Source organism: Panthera uncia, unplaced genomic scaffold (genome assembly GCF_023721935.1).
Source record: "Panthera uncia isolate 11264 unplaced genomic scaffold, Puncia_PCG_1.0 HiC_scaffold_484, whole genome shotgun sequence".
In the NCBI taxonomy this organism is placed as follows: domain Eukaryota; kingdom Metazoa; phylum Chordata; class Mammalia; order Carnivora; family Felidae; genus Panthera; species Panthera uncia.
Genome location: NW_026059632.1, coordinates 1 through 13,513, shown reverse-complemented (window position 1 = coordinate 13,513; position 13,513 = coordinate 1).

The following is a 13,513-nucleotide window of genomic DNA, read 5'->3' as shown; positions in this document are numbered from 1 at the left end:
CCAGGTGATTCGCATGCACATTAAAGTTGCAGAGACCGTGTCTGCATTTTAACGAGATCCCCAGGTGATTCGCTTGCCCATTAAAATTTCAGAAGCACAGCTCTCCTCCAACTTTCCTGCGCGCACGAATCACTGGGGATCTCGTTAAAATGCAGATTCTGACTCAGTGGGTCTGGGGTGGGGCCTGAGCTTCGGTATTTCTAACGAGCTCCCAGGTGGTACCACTGCCGCTGCGGCTGCACAGGCCGTGTTCTTAGATTCTGACTTAATTGGTCTGGGCTGAAGCCTGGGCATTAGTGTACATATATATATATATATATTTTTTTTTTCTTAAGCTCCCCAGGTTATTTTGACGTGCAGCCAAGGCTGAGAAGCACGACCTCCAGCATATTCGCATTTAAAATTTAAATGAGGCCAGAGAGTCTCCAACGGCAGATGAACCACTTTATGGAGGAGCTCATTAAAAATGCAGATTTCGGAAAGTTTTGGCTTCAGGCGGCGGAGCCCGGCAATCTGTATTTCTACACGGCGCCCCCAAACCCCGTCCCTCGTCCGGTGACTCTGGCGCCCCAGGTCTAGGACCACACGCGCGAGAAGCCTCGGGGCCAGCAGGGGAGTGGGCCTGCCTAGCAGGTGACTGAGGCGTGGTCTGGGGAGGGGAGGTGTTGAGCTAATTGGCGTTCAAGCTCAGACTGGCTGGGACCTTGATGAGACCCGAGGGGGACCTGTCCTTGCATCAGGTTAACACGGGGAGCAAGAGAGCCACCTACACCGCTCAGGTGTTTACTTTCTACAAATTGGGGAGTTGCTCAAGGCGGGGCTGTACCCTAAGCTTGCCCCAACCTGCGAATCACGAGAGGGCCCTCGTTAGAAAGGACCCGGGCTCGGCTCTGAATCCGTGGGGACGAGGGCCTAAGCATCTGCGTGTCTGACAGCAAGGATGGTGAAAGTTTACTTTGTGGCTAGGGCGGGCCCCGTGGGGCTCGGCAGCCGCCTGTAACCCGTCTCCTTGGGGTTACCGTTGGCAAATCGTGGGGTAGGGCCTGCGGGATGAACATTTTTACTTTTCTCAAAAACTGAGCTGTTCTCCAACTTCCCGCTGATTTTCAAGTTCTGAATTGACTTTAGGGATGGTTGTGTAATGCCAGCTGAGGTCACTCAAGGTTAAATTACTTATTTATGACTTAAAAAAAAAAAAAAGCAATCCCTACCCCCAACGTGGGGCTTGAACTCACCCCCCAGAGATCAAGACTCGTGTGCTCTACGGACTGAGCCAGCCAGGTGCCCCGGGATTAAGTTATAGAGCCAATTTTTTTTTAACCTTTAAACTTTTCTTTCTTTCTTTAATGTTTACGTTTATTTTTGAGACAGAGAGAGACAGCATGAGCAGGGGAGGGGCAGAGAGAGAGACACACAGAATCCGAAGCAGGCTCCAGCCTCCGAGCTGCCAGCACAGAGCCTGAGGCGGGGGCTTGAACCCACAAACTGCGAGATCATGACCTGAGTCCCAGTGGGATGCCCAACCGACTGAGCCACCCTGGTGCCCCAACCTTTAAACTCTCCTTTGGGATGTGCGTGTAGTTACACATACACATAAAGCCATTTGAAAACCTATTATGTGCTTACTTTTATTGTGTCTGGTGGAATGTCTCAAGAGGATACTGGATAAACTGGGGACAGCGGTTGTTGCCTCTGGAGAAGTGCCCCCAGCCAGAAGGATGGGAGATCGCTGGCACCCCGTTTATACTGCCTGCGGTGTGTATGTGTTTGTATTTGATATTTATATGGCATTTCATCAGCTCAGGTGCCCAGGATTGGATTAATCCTTGGTACGTGACACCTGGTCATTACTGGTCATTGCTGGCTTGAACGGTGGCTTATTTGGTCCCTGGCTTATTAGGATATAAGAGATATTAGGGAGCCCAAAGCTGGGAGCATCAGTGTTACGTAGAGTCTCTCCTATGGCCCCCTCCTCCAATTTCATGGCTGTCAATCTAAACCCCATACACTTCATTCCTTTGCTTTATCTTTTCAGTAAGTTCTTTTGCACGTGCATGTAATCTTAAAAGACAATTTTAATTAAAAAAAATTTTTTTAACGTTTATTTATTATTGAGAGACAGACACAGAGTGTAGGCAGGGGAGGGGTAGAGAGAGGGGGAGTCACAGAATCTGAAGCAGGCTCCAGGCTCGGAGCTGTCAGCACAGAGCCCGACGCGGGGCTCGAACCCACGAACTGCGAGATCATGACCTGAGCCGAAGTCGGTCGCTTAACCAGCTGAGCCACCCAGGTGCCCCACAATTTTAGTTTTTTTCAAGAACTAAAAAAGCGTATGTAATTTTCTAGGAATCCCCCATATTATATTGCTAAAAGCATCCACATTGCTGTGAAAATAGCACAGTTTATTCATCTGCCCTCCTGGTGGTGGGCACTTGGGTTGTTTCCCAGTCTTTCTGAAGCGTGTGGGTATCATCTGTGACCCTTCTAAAAAAGTGTCAGAGTTTGGGGCACCTGGGTGGCTCAGTCGGTTAAGCGTCCGACTTCGGCTCAGGTCATGATCTCACAGTTCGTGAGTTCGAGCCCCGCGTCCGGCTCTGTGCTGACGGCTCGGAGCCTGGAGCCTGTTTCAGATTCTGTGTCTCCCTCTCTCTCTGCCCCTTCCCTGCTCATGCTCTGTCTCAAAAATAAATAAACATTAAAAAAAAGTGTCAGAGTTTAAGTGAATGTACACATTTTCAGATTGCAGGTGACCCTTTAAGAGATTATGCTAATGTGCTGGCACCAGATTACATTTTTGCCAGCAAAGGGAGAGAGAGATACTGTGGAGCCACATCCTTTCCTATACTCGGTATTATCAGACATGTGAATATACAATGATATTTCACTGTGGTCTTGATTTGCATTTTCCCTGCATGCATTGTTTCCAACACACAAAAAAGGCAAAATTATTGTTTTTCACAAAAGTAATGACAGCAACTGATAAAATTGGTTTCATTTCTTTGAAGGCACTGTTTTATGATTTTTTAAATACATCTATTCAAAGTTACTGTGTAAATTAAGTTTATTACCATGTATGGTTTTAATGGCTTGACTCGAAGGGTCTAAATGAAAAATTGAAAGAAAAATGGAGGCGCGCCTGGCTGGCTTAGTTCGTAGACCACTCGAATCTTGATCTCCGGGGGGTGAGTTCAAGCCCCACGCTGGGTATAGAGCCTACTAAAAAAAAAAAAAAAACCCAAAACAAAAAAAAAAACACACAAAAAGCCCCCCAAAACTGAGGTGCCTGGGTGGCTCAGTCAGTTAAGCGTCTTGGCTCAGGTCATGATCTCACGGTTCGTGGGTTCGAGCCCCACGTCAGGCTCTGTGCTGACAGCTCAGAGCCTGGAGCCTGCTTCAGATTCTGTGTCTCTGTCTCTCTCCCTCTCTGCCCCTCCCTGGCTAGCGCTCTGTCTCTGTCTCTCTGACTATCAAAAATAAATAAACATTAAAAAAAAATTGAGGGGTTCCTGGGTGGCTCAGTTAAGCGTGTTCACTCAGGTTATGAGACTTTGGCTCAGGTTATGATCACACGGTTTCTGGGTTCGAGCTCCGCATCAGACTCTTTGCTGACAGTTCAGAGCCTGGAGCCTGCTTGGGATTCTATGTCTCCTTCTGTCTCTGCCCTTCCTCCACTCACACTGTCCTCTACTCTCTCTCAAAAATAAATAAATGTAAAAAAAACAAAAACAAAAAATATAACTCCTAGAGATCTACGTAAAAGCAGGGTGTCACTCAATGGTTATGATAAATCACACTTCTCCTCCAATTCCATTCACCAGTTATACAAATTGACTATTTTCTTGAAATCCAGCTCATAAATTTTCATCTTCCCTGATAATCAAACCCGAGGCTTTTGCAAATTAAACTAAAGAGGGCACATCACTACGTCTTTAACAGATGGATTTCAAACCACTGTGCTTGGACAATGTTTAAACAGATTAGAAAATTCTATCGCTAAGTTTAAACACGCAGAATGAGGTTTTTTCTGGGTGACACCTTTTCATTGTCCTTCGGCAACAAAATCACAGAACAAAGAAACTACGGTCAAACATGCATTTCAAAATACTTCCTCCACAGGGTGTATCCCTTCCGGAAAGTCTAATTTTCAACCCTTGCCACTTTTTAAAGGGAAAAGATCTGTAATTTTGATCACTTAAGTCTCTTGCCAAGAGCTAAACGGTGCCCTCTGAGTTCTACAAAAGATTCTCCTTATCCCTCTACATCTCTTTACAGAGCATCATAAAGATTGAGAGGCAGTAAAATGTAATAACACATGGACTAGAGCCAGCCTGAGTTGAAATCCTGGCTCCGTTACCGTGTGACCTTGGGAAAGCCGTTCTGTGCTCCAGTTTTCTCATCAGTAAAATGGCAATGCTCATATGACTAGGGCAGTCGTGAGGACGAATGGGTTTCCGTATGCAAAGTACAGAGAACAACGTCTAGTGCCGAGGGGGTAAGAGTTAACAATCACTATAACGGAGTACGAGTATTAGTTTACCAGTACAAGTTGTCATGTATAATAAGAGCTCCCACTCACCCGGCATTGGGGGTTCCAATTAACGAGGCGCAGACGCTGTTTTCCGTGGAAATAAATGGGAAGCAAATGAGACTGTGTTGACTTTACGGAACCCTCAGGAGCTGCAGATCTTCCCTGCTTTCATAACACCTTCAGTATATGTATATTAAATGAGGAATTCAATGCTACTCATTGCATTTGGCGCACGTAAGTGCTTTCTTTTTTAAGAGAAACAGTCATTGCTCACCTCAGTGCTGTCCTGTCCCTTACCTTTTCTCCACTATGGATACGGGAATGAAAGAACGGGTAAATGTTTTCCAGGTACAAATGGTTCCCAAACAGGAAGTAAAGGCAGACAGGAGCAAGTCTGACTTCTTCATTCATCTGCCAAGAATTTATTTGTTCAACTGATTATTTTTTGACTTCTCGCTGTTGCGTGGCTCCGTTCCAGGTGTTGGGTATAGAGCCACACGCAAGACAAACAAGATCCCTCAGGGCAGCTAGAGGACGAATGAATGAATGAATGAATGAGGGCAAAAGGTCACTTCGGATAACAATGGGTACCACAATCAAGATGACATGGGGTGGTGTGACCCAGGGTGACTGGGTGGTGCAGGGGAGGGCAGCTGAGTCTGGCTAGAAGAGACCTGCGAGCTAACACCTGATCTAATAGGCAGCCATGGGAAGAAACAGAGAGAGAGCATTTCTGGGAGAAGAATCCAGAGCAAAGGCTCTAAGAAAATCAGCTTTGTCATGTTTGAAGCAAAGCAAGAAGCATCCGTGGCTAGCTGGTCGCCAGAAAGAAAAATATATGGCTTGTAAGAAGTTGGAAAAACAAAGTGCCAGCTCACTTATGAGCAAAGAAATGCAAGTTGAAATAAATTGAAATACTGTTTTATATCCTCTCTTGACAGAACAGATTAAACACACACACGTTATTAGCAAAGGTGAGCATGGGCTTTTTCTCCCCCACGCTGCACGTCTCAGACTTTACTGTTCAGGAGAATCACCTGGGGACCTTGTTAAATGCAGATTCTGACTCCAGCGTGACTCAAAATTTAACATGAATACGGATCACCCGGGGACCTTGTTAAGGCGTGGATTGTGATTTCTCAGACCTTCATGTGCAGAAGAATGACCTGGTGATCTTGTTAAAAGCAGATTCTGGGCAACAAACCTCTAAGAGTTATACAGCCTCACTGCCTCGCTAATTATAAGGGAATGAATATTAAATAACCCTAAATTCCACACACAGCCCCCCCCTCCTCCCCCGCATCAGATCAGTGAAAATTAAGAATGCTGGTAACATCTACCGTTAGCAAGAGTGCAGGGAAATTGGTCTTCTAACGCGTTGGTGGCAGGAGCGTGAAGGTTCATAGGTGCTGCAGAGGGCAATTTAGCAGTACTTTTTTTTGTTTTTTAAAAAAAAAATTTTTTTTTTAAACGTTTATTTATTTTTGAGACAGAGACAGAGCACGAACGGGGGAGGGGCAGAGAGAGAGGGAGACACAGAATCGGAAGCAGGCTCCGAGCCATCCGCCCAGAGCCCAACGCGGGGCTCGAACTCACGGACCGCGAGATCATGACCCCAGCCGAAGTTGGACGCTCGACCGACGGAGCCCCCCAGGCGCCCCTACAGTACTTTGTTAAACGTGCCCTGCCAGTGACCTATCAATTCTGCTTCCATCTGTTCTCCAGAGAAACGTCTGCACACGTGCGCAAGGGAGCAAGGATGTTTGTGGCAACACTAATATCGTAGCGAAACAAAACAAAACAACCCCCCCAAAACCAAAAACCCACAAACCATTGAGAAACAACCTAACAATGCCCAGCAACAGGGGACTGGTTAGGTTAAACTAAGGTTTAACCATACCACGGAACACCAGGCAACAAATGGAAGTAATCATCTCCCCCTCTCTCTGCCCCTGCCCTGCTCTCTCTCTCTCTTTAAAAAAAAAAAAAAAATTAATGTTTATTTATTTTTGAGAGAGAGAGACAGAACATGAGCGGGGGAGGGGCAGGGAGAGAAGGAGACACAGGATCCAAAGCAGGCTCCGAGCTGTCAGCAAAGAATCCAACGTGGGGCTTGAACTCACAGACCACGAGATCATGAATTGAGCTGAAGTTGGATGCCCAACCGACTGAGCCACCCAGGCGTCCCTCTCTCTCTCTTAAAATAAATAAATAAACTTAAAAAAAAAATAGGGACTGTATTCCCATCCTGCTTGATAGTTAAAAAGTAATAATTAAAATACTTAACTAACTGATGTTTCTTTTTTCTTTTTTTTAAATTTCTTTTAACATTTATTTTTGAGAGACAGAACGAGACTCAGCAGGAGTGGGGTAGGGGCAGAGAGGCAGGGGAGGGGGAGGAGACACAGAATCCGAAGCAGGTTCCAGGCTCTGAGCTGTCAGCACAGAGCCCGACGCGGGGCTCGAACTCACAGACCGCGAGATCATGACCTGAGCCAAAGTCAGGCGCTTAATCGACTGAGCCACCCAGGCGCCCCTGATGTTTCTTTTTTAAAAAAATGTTTATTTATTTTGAGAGAGAGAGAGAGTGAGAGCACGAATTAGTGAGGGGCAGAGAGAGAGGGACAGTGAGGATCCCAAGCAGGCTCTGTGCTGTCAGCACAGAGACTGATACAGGACTTGATCTTGTGAGATCATGACCTGAGCTGAAATCAAGAGCTTAACCAGCCGCTTAACCAACTGAGCCACCCAGGCGCCCCAAGTGATGGTTGTCATACAATGTGATACATTTTATATGACCATAATGGACAATAATGTATTTCTCTGTGTGCCGATACAGAATATTCTCAAGATATGTTAAGTGAAATATTCAAAGGACGGAAAAGTAGATAAATTATGCTATTGTGTGTATGTATGTATGTATATATGTAAAAACATACATATATAACAGCATCTCTCTATTACATTTCACACACACACACACACACACACACACACACACACACACACGAATGCAGAGACCAGGGAACTGGGAACATGCATCATCCATGGGGACAGGACATCAGTTGTCTGAATGACATCTTAATATATACTTTTTGGCAATCTCATTAGTTAAAAAACATTTTAAATCATAAAATTTGGCACACCTACAGGCGTGCATAAGACGCAAACGTGCAGCTTATGGAATGAAACAAACATCCTTGTAACCACTGACAACTTAAGGTCTTAGTACCAAAGATAGTGCTTTTAAAAAAATTTTTTTAATGTTTACTTATTTATTTTTGAGAGAGAGAGAGAGAGTGAGCAAGCAGGGGAAGGACAGAGAGAGAGGGAAACAGAATCCCAAGCAGGCTCTGTACCGTCAGCACAGAGCCTGATGCGGGGCTTGAACCCACGAACCTGAGATCATGACCTGAGCTGTAACCAGGAGTCGGAGCTTAACTGATTGAGCCGCCCGGGCGCCCCTCAAAGAGATGCTTCACATGCTCCTGTCCGTTAGCCTCTCCTGCCTTCTGCCACCTTCTTTCGCTAGTTCTAATTTTGTGTAATTATGATTTAAAAATAGTTTTGTCACTGTACATCAACCATACTTCGATGAAAAACAACAACAGTTTCGTCACCTAAATAATGATGCTTAGTTTTGCCGCCTTTTGAGCTGCATGAGTAATATTCCTTCAAGTGCTTCTTGAAGTGTGTGAGATGCGCCCGTGGTGAGGCAGGCAGCTGGAGTCCACACTTGAATATACCACATTTTACACCTTCGCCGCCAATGGGCGGTTTCCAATTTGGTAATTATGAGCAATGTAGCTATCGACACTCTTGCACAGATCTCCTGATTCTTGGGTGTAAATTGCTCTACGCCCAGAATCTGCATTTAACAAGATCCCCAGGCGATTCTTCTGTACCTTATGGTTTGAGGAGCACTGAGGTCAGAATCTGCTTCTTAACAAGGTCTCCCGGTGATCTGTATCCGTGTTAAAGTTAGGGACGCACTGGAATCAGAATCTGCATTTTATTTTTATTTATTAAAAAGGAAAATTTAACGTTTATTTATTATTGAGAGACAGAGAGACACAGAGTGTGAGCAGGGGAGGGGCAGAGAGAGGGGGAGACACAGAATCCGAAGCAGGCTCCAGGCTCTGAGCCGTCAGCACAGAGCCTGACACGGGGCTCGAACTCACGAGCTGTGAGATCATGACCTGAACCGAAGTTGGTCGGCTAACCGACTGAGCCACCCAGGCGCCCCTCAGAATCCGCATTTTAACAACGTCCCCCCGGTGCCTCTCACCGACGGTACGGCTGAGACGTGCAGCGGTGGGGAGGGAGAGCTGGATCACAGCATATGCTCACCTGCAACTTTCCCAGGAAGTGCCAAACTGTTTTCCAGTGTGACTGTGTCAATTTACATTCCCGGCAGCATATGTAACTTTTAAGATGAAAATGACTGGGGGGACAAAAGGGAACTAGTTAAAAAAGTCACCAGGGCACAGTCTCATTCGAAAATGTTCATAACGGGGCGCCCGGGGGGCTCCGTCGGTTAAGCATCCGACTCTTGATATCGGCTCAGGTCATGATCTCGCGGTCCGTGAGTTTGAGCCCCGCGTCGGGCTCTGTGCTGACAGCTCGGAGCCTGGCGCCTGCTTCGGATTCTGTGTCTCCCTCTCTCTGCCCCTTCCCCGCTCATGCTCTGTGTCTCTCTGTCTCTCAAAAATGAATAAACGTTTAAAAAAAAAATTAAAAAGAAAAGACTTCTAAGCTTCTAGATCTCGGGCAGGGTGTGGCAACATGGGTTGTCGGTTGTCTTAGCCAGTCCTGAGAAAAGTGAGTTTCCGATCCCTTTCCAGCAACATCGAAATCACCCAGACCGATCGTCACCTGCAGATTCTTTTCGTGTTTCCATGTCTTAGGCCACAGTCTCCCTGACTCTTGACGTTGTCCATTAGGGCTTGCCCCAGAGCCATTCGCTTGTTGGCCAAACATTTATGGGGTTCTCTCCGGTTTTGAGGCACCGTGCTAACCTCCAGGAATGCACCAGCAGGCCTTTGAGAAAGTCACAGATGAACGACGATGGAAAATAAGGAAACAGGCAGTTACGAGACAGTGTGATAAAGGTTCACACAGTGGTCAGGGAACGCTTCCTGCCACAGGCCGATTCGTAACAGGGTGAGTCGGTCTTGGGCAGGTACAGAAGTGGGGTGAAGAGGGTCACAGGCACAGCAACAGCCTGTGCAAAGACCAGGAGGTAAGAGATAGCCGTTTTGAGAAGCCTCAGTCTGGCCGGAGGTGGGCGGGACGCTGGCGATGAGGCAAAGGAGGCCGGTGGGAGGTCGACTCCATGGCCTTGTAAGGCAGACAGGATACATTCAACCGTTTCCTGCTCCCTCTTTCCCTTCTCTTCCTGTTCAGCTTCGGACACATCCAGAGGCCAATTCCAGGCTTGGTTTGACAAGGTGAAGTTACTTCACCTCTCCTCGCCCGAGAAGCAGCCATGCTGACAGTGGTAATGACTCTGACCACGAAGACCGTGAACGCTCACTGATGCTAAGGCCCAGTCTCACCAGCGCTTCGCAGATGTGTGCTTTGTACAAGCCTCTTAACCTCTCGAGCCTCAGTCTCATCTGTAAAATGGGGATAATAATTCAACCTACCTCAAAGGGGTTTCCTGAGTATTCAAAGGGAGTGTATGGAAAGGGATCGACAAGCAGTCGAAGAAGAACGTCATGAAGAATGTTACTTGTCATTGTGGTCGGCAGTCACCCGCCTACTCCCCCTACACGATACTAACTTTGAAAACTATTGCACAAGATAACCTCACACCTGTCAGAACGGCTAACGGTAACAACACAGGAAACACCAGATGTTGGCCAGGGTGCGGAGAAAGGGGAACCCTCTTGTACCGCTGGTGGGAATGCAAACTGGTGGGGCCGCTCCGGAAAACGGTATGGAGCTTCCTCAGAAAGTTACAGATAGATCTGCCCCGTGACCCAGCAATTGCACTGCTAGGTAGCAATTTAGCCCAAAAGATACAAAAATACCGATCCGAAGGGCAACGTGCACTCCGATGTTTACAGCAGCATTACCAACGTAGCCAAACTATGGAGAGAGCCCAAAAGTCCATCGACTGACAAATGGATAAAGATGTGGCATATATACATACACAATGGAATATTACTCAGCCATGAAAAAGAACGGAATCTTGCTGTTTGCAACGATGTGGATGGAGCCAGTGGGCATTATGATAAGTGAAATAAGTCAGCCAGAGAAAGACAAATACAATATGATCTCACTCATATGTGAAATTTAAGAAACAAAACAGATGAACACATGGGAAGGGAAGACAAAGAAGGGGGAAGCAAACCATAAGAGACTCTTAACTATAGAAGACAAACTGAGGGTTGACACAGGGAGGGGGGGTGAGGATAGGCTAGATGGGTGATGGGCACTAAGGAGGGCACTTGCTGGGCTGAGAACTGGGTGTTATATGTAAGTGATTCTACTTCTACTAAATTCTACTCCTAAAACCAATATTATACTATATATTAACTAGCTAGAACTTAAAAATTTGAAAAAGAAAAAAAAACTGTTATAAAATATAATAACAATTATTATAAATGCTGATTTTACTTAATACCTACATTGTGCTGGGAGTGCTGGGGATACACTGGTGAAAAAGACAGAAGGGGCTGTATCTGGAACACTTAGTGTTCAGCTGTACTATAATGCAGGCCATGATGTGATCCTGTGTTTAGTTACGCTAGTCCTTTGAGTTTTTTTTTTAACAGAGACCAAATAAAAGTGATGAATGAAAATAGAAGGTTTACTTCTGGCGGATGATGCCGCAGGAGATCAGCCGGGGACCCGTGTCCTAGCGTATTGCTGTACGAGCCCCTGGGGTGTTTCTCTCAAGGTGAAGATCCACACCTGTGATCCAGTCCATGGGAAGGAGCAAAAAGGGAGAGGAAGGCAAGCAGCTGTCTTTTACACAGTAACCCAGAATGTGTATCACTTCCTGGTTGTCTCCCATTGGCCAGCATTTAGTCACATGGTCACAGGTAGCTGCAAGGGAGTCTGGGAATGTGGATTTAAAAAAATTTTTTTTTAATGTTTATTTATTTATTTAAAAAATTTTTAAATATTTTATTTTATTTTTGAGACACAGAGAGACAGAGCATGGATGGGGGAGGGTCAGAGAGAGAGGGAGACACAGAATCTGAAGCCAGCTCCAGGCTCCAAGCTGTCAGCACAGAGCCCGACGTGGGGCTCGAACTCACCGACCGTGAGGTCATGACCTGAGCCGAAGTCGGAAGCTCAACCGACCGAGCCACCCAGACGCCCCAATGTTTATTTATTTTTGAGAGACAGAGCACGAGGAGGAAAGGGAGTCACACAGTCTGAAGCAGGCCCCAGCTCCGAGCCATCAGCGCAGAGCCCGAGGCGGGGCTCCAACTCACAAACTGTGAGACCGTGACCTGAGCCAAAGTCAGTGGCCCAACCGACGGAGCCAGCCGGGCGCCCCAGGGAATGTGGATTCTAATAGGGTGGATGTGTGCCCAACTAAAACTTGGGGAAGATTTCTGGGAATTTATCCTACTGATACAGAGGCACACGCACAAAATGACGCCTCTATGAGATCCTTCACTGCAGCGCTCTCTGAAATTGCAAAAGCCAGGAAACAACCCAAGGGTTTGTCCACAGGTGAGATGCTGAATAAACTGTGATAAAGCCCCACACGATGCGATACTCTGCAGCTGCTAAAAAAAAATAAAAAAAGAATGAGGAATCCCTGTTTTACTAATATGGTAAGATTTTCTGAATATATTAAATGAAAAAAGCAAGGGACAGAACTGTCCCTTTTTTTGTTTTGCAAAAGGGAAGGAGGTAATGGAAGAATATTTTCGTATTTGCTTATGGTCGCATACAGAAACACTGGAAGGCTATAGAGTGTAGCAATTGCTGTTGGTGCCCCACCCACGGGCCCTCAACCTTGTCCCCTCAGTGCATGATGGACTGACTTCCAGCTGCCGGGACCACGTTTGTTTCAAAAAAAATTAAAAAAAAATTTTTTTTAATGTATATTTATTTTTGAGACAGAGACAGAGTAAGAGCAGGGAGGGACAGACAGAGAGGGAGACACAGAATCCAAAGCAGACTCCAGGCTCCGAGCTGTCAGTACAGAGCCCGACACAGGGCTCGAACCCATGAACTATGAGATCATGACCTGAGCCGAAGTCGGACGCTTAACCGACTGAGCCACCCAGGTGTCCCTGCACCTGCGTTTCTTTTTCTGGGGTTTTCTCTGTTTGTGAGCATTCACGTTGCCCCCCAGTGCAGCAGCCTGAAAGGCTTGGGCTGTCAATCTCTTCCTACTACCTCAGGAGCAGCTCTCAATCAGCAAATGCAGGGAGTTGGTGGATGAATACCTCAGCAACCTTGCCCCACAAATGGATAACTCTGGATGCATCGGTTCCTTCCTGCCTCCCAGGGGTTCCAGCAGGAGTAAGTGCCAGATGCCCACAGCAGCAGCTCTGCCCATCACACACTCTGTATCAGCTCTTTCCCTCCTCTGTCTCACTCCTGCACCCACCTGACTCTGGGTGTTTCCTGGGATCACCTCCCAAATAAGCTCCTTGCTCTCTAATCCTTGTCTCAGGGTCTGCTACTGGGGAAACTGCAATAAGACAAAGAAAAGAAGAAGGAAAAGGAGGAGAAGGAGGAGGAGGAAGAAGAGGAAGGGAAGAAAAAGAAGAAAGAGAAAAGGAAAGAAAGAGAGACAGAAAGGAAGAAAGAGAGAGAGAGAGAGAGAAAAGAAAGAAAGAAAAAGGAAGGGAAGAAAGAAAGAAAGAGAGAGAGAGAAAAGAAAGAAAGAAAGAAAAAGGAAGGGAAGAAAGAAAGAAAGAGAGAGAGAAAATAAAGAAAGAAAAAGGAAGGGAAGAAAGAAAGAGAGAGAGAGAAAAGAAAGAAAGAAAAAGGAAGGGAAGAAAGAAA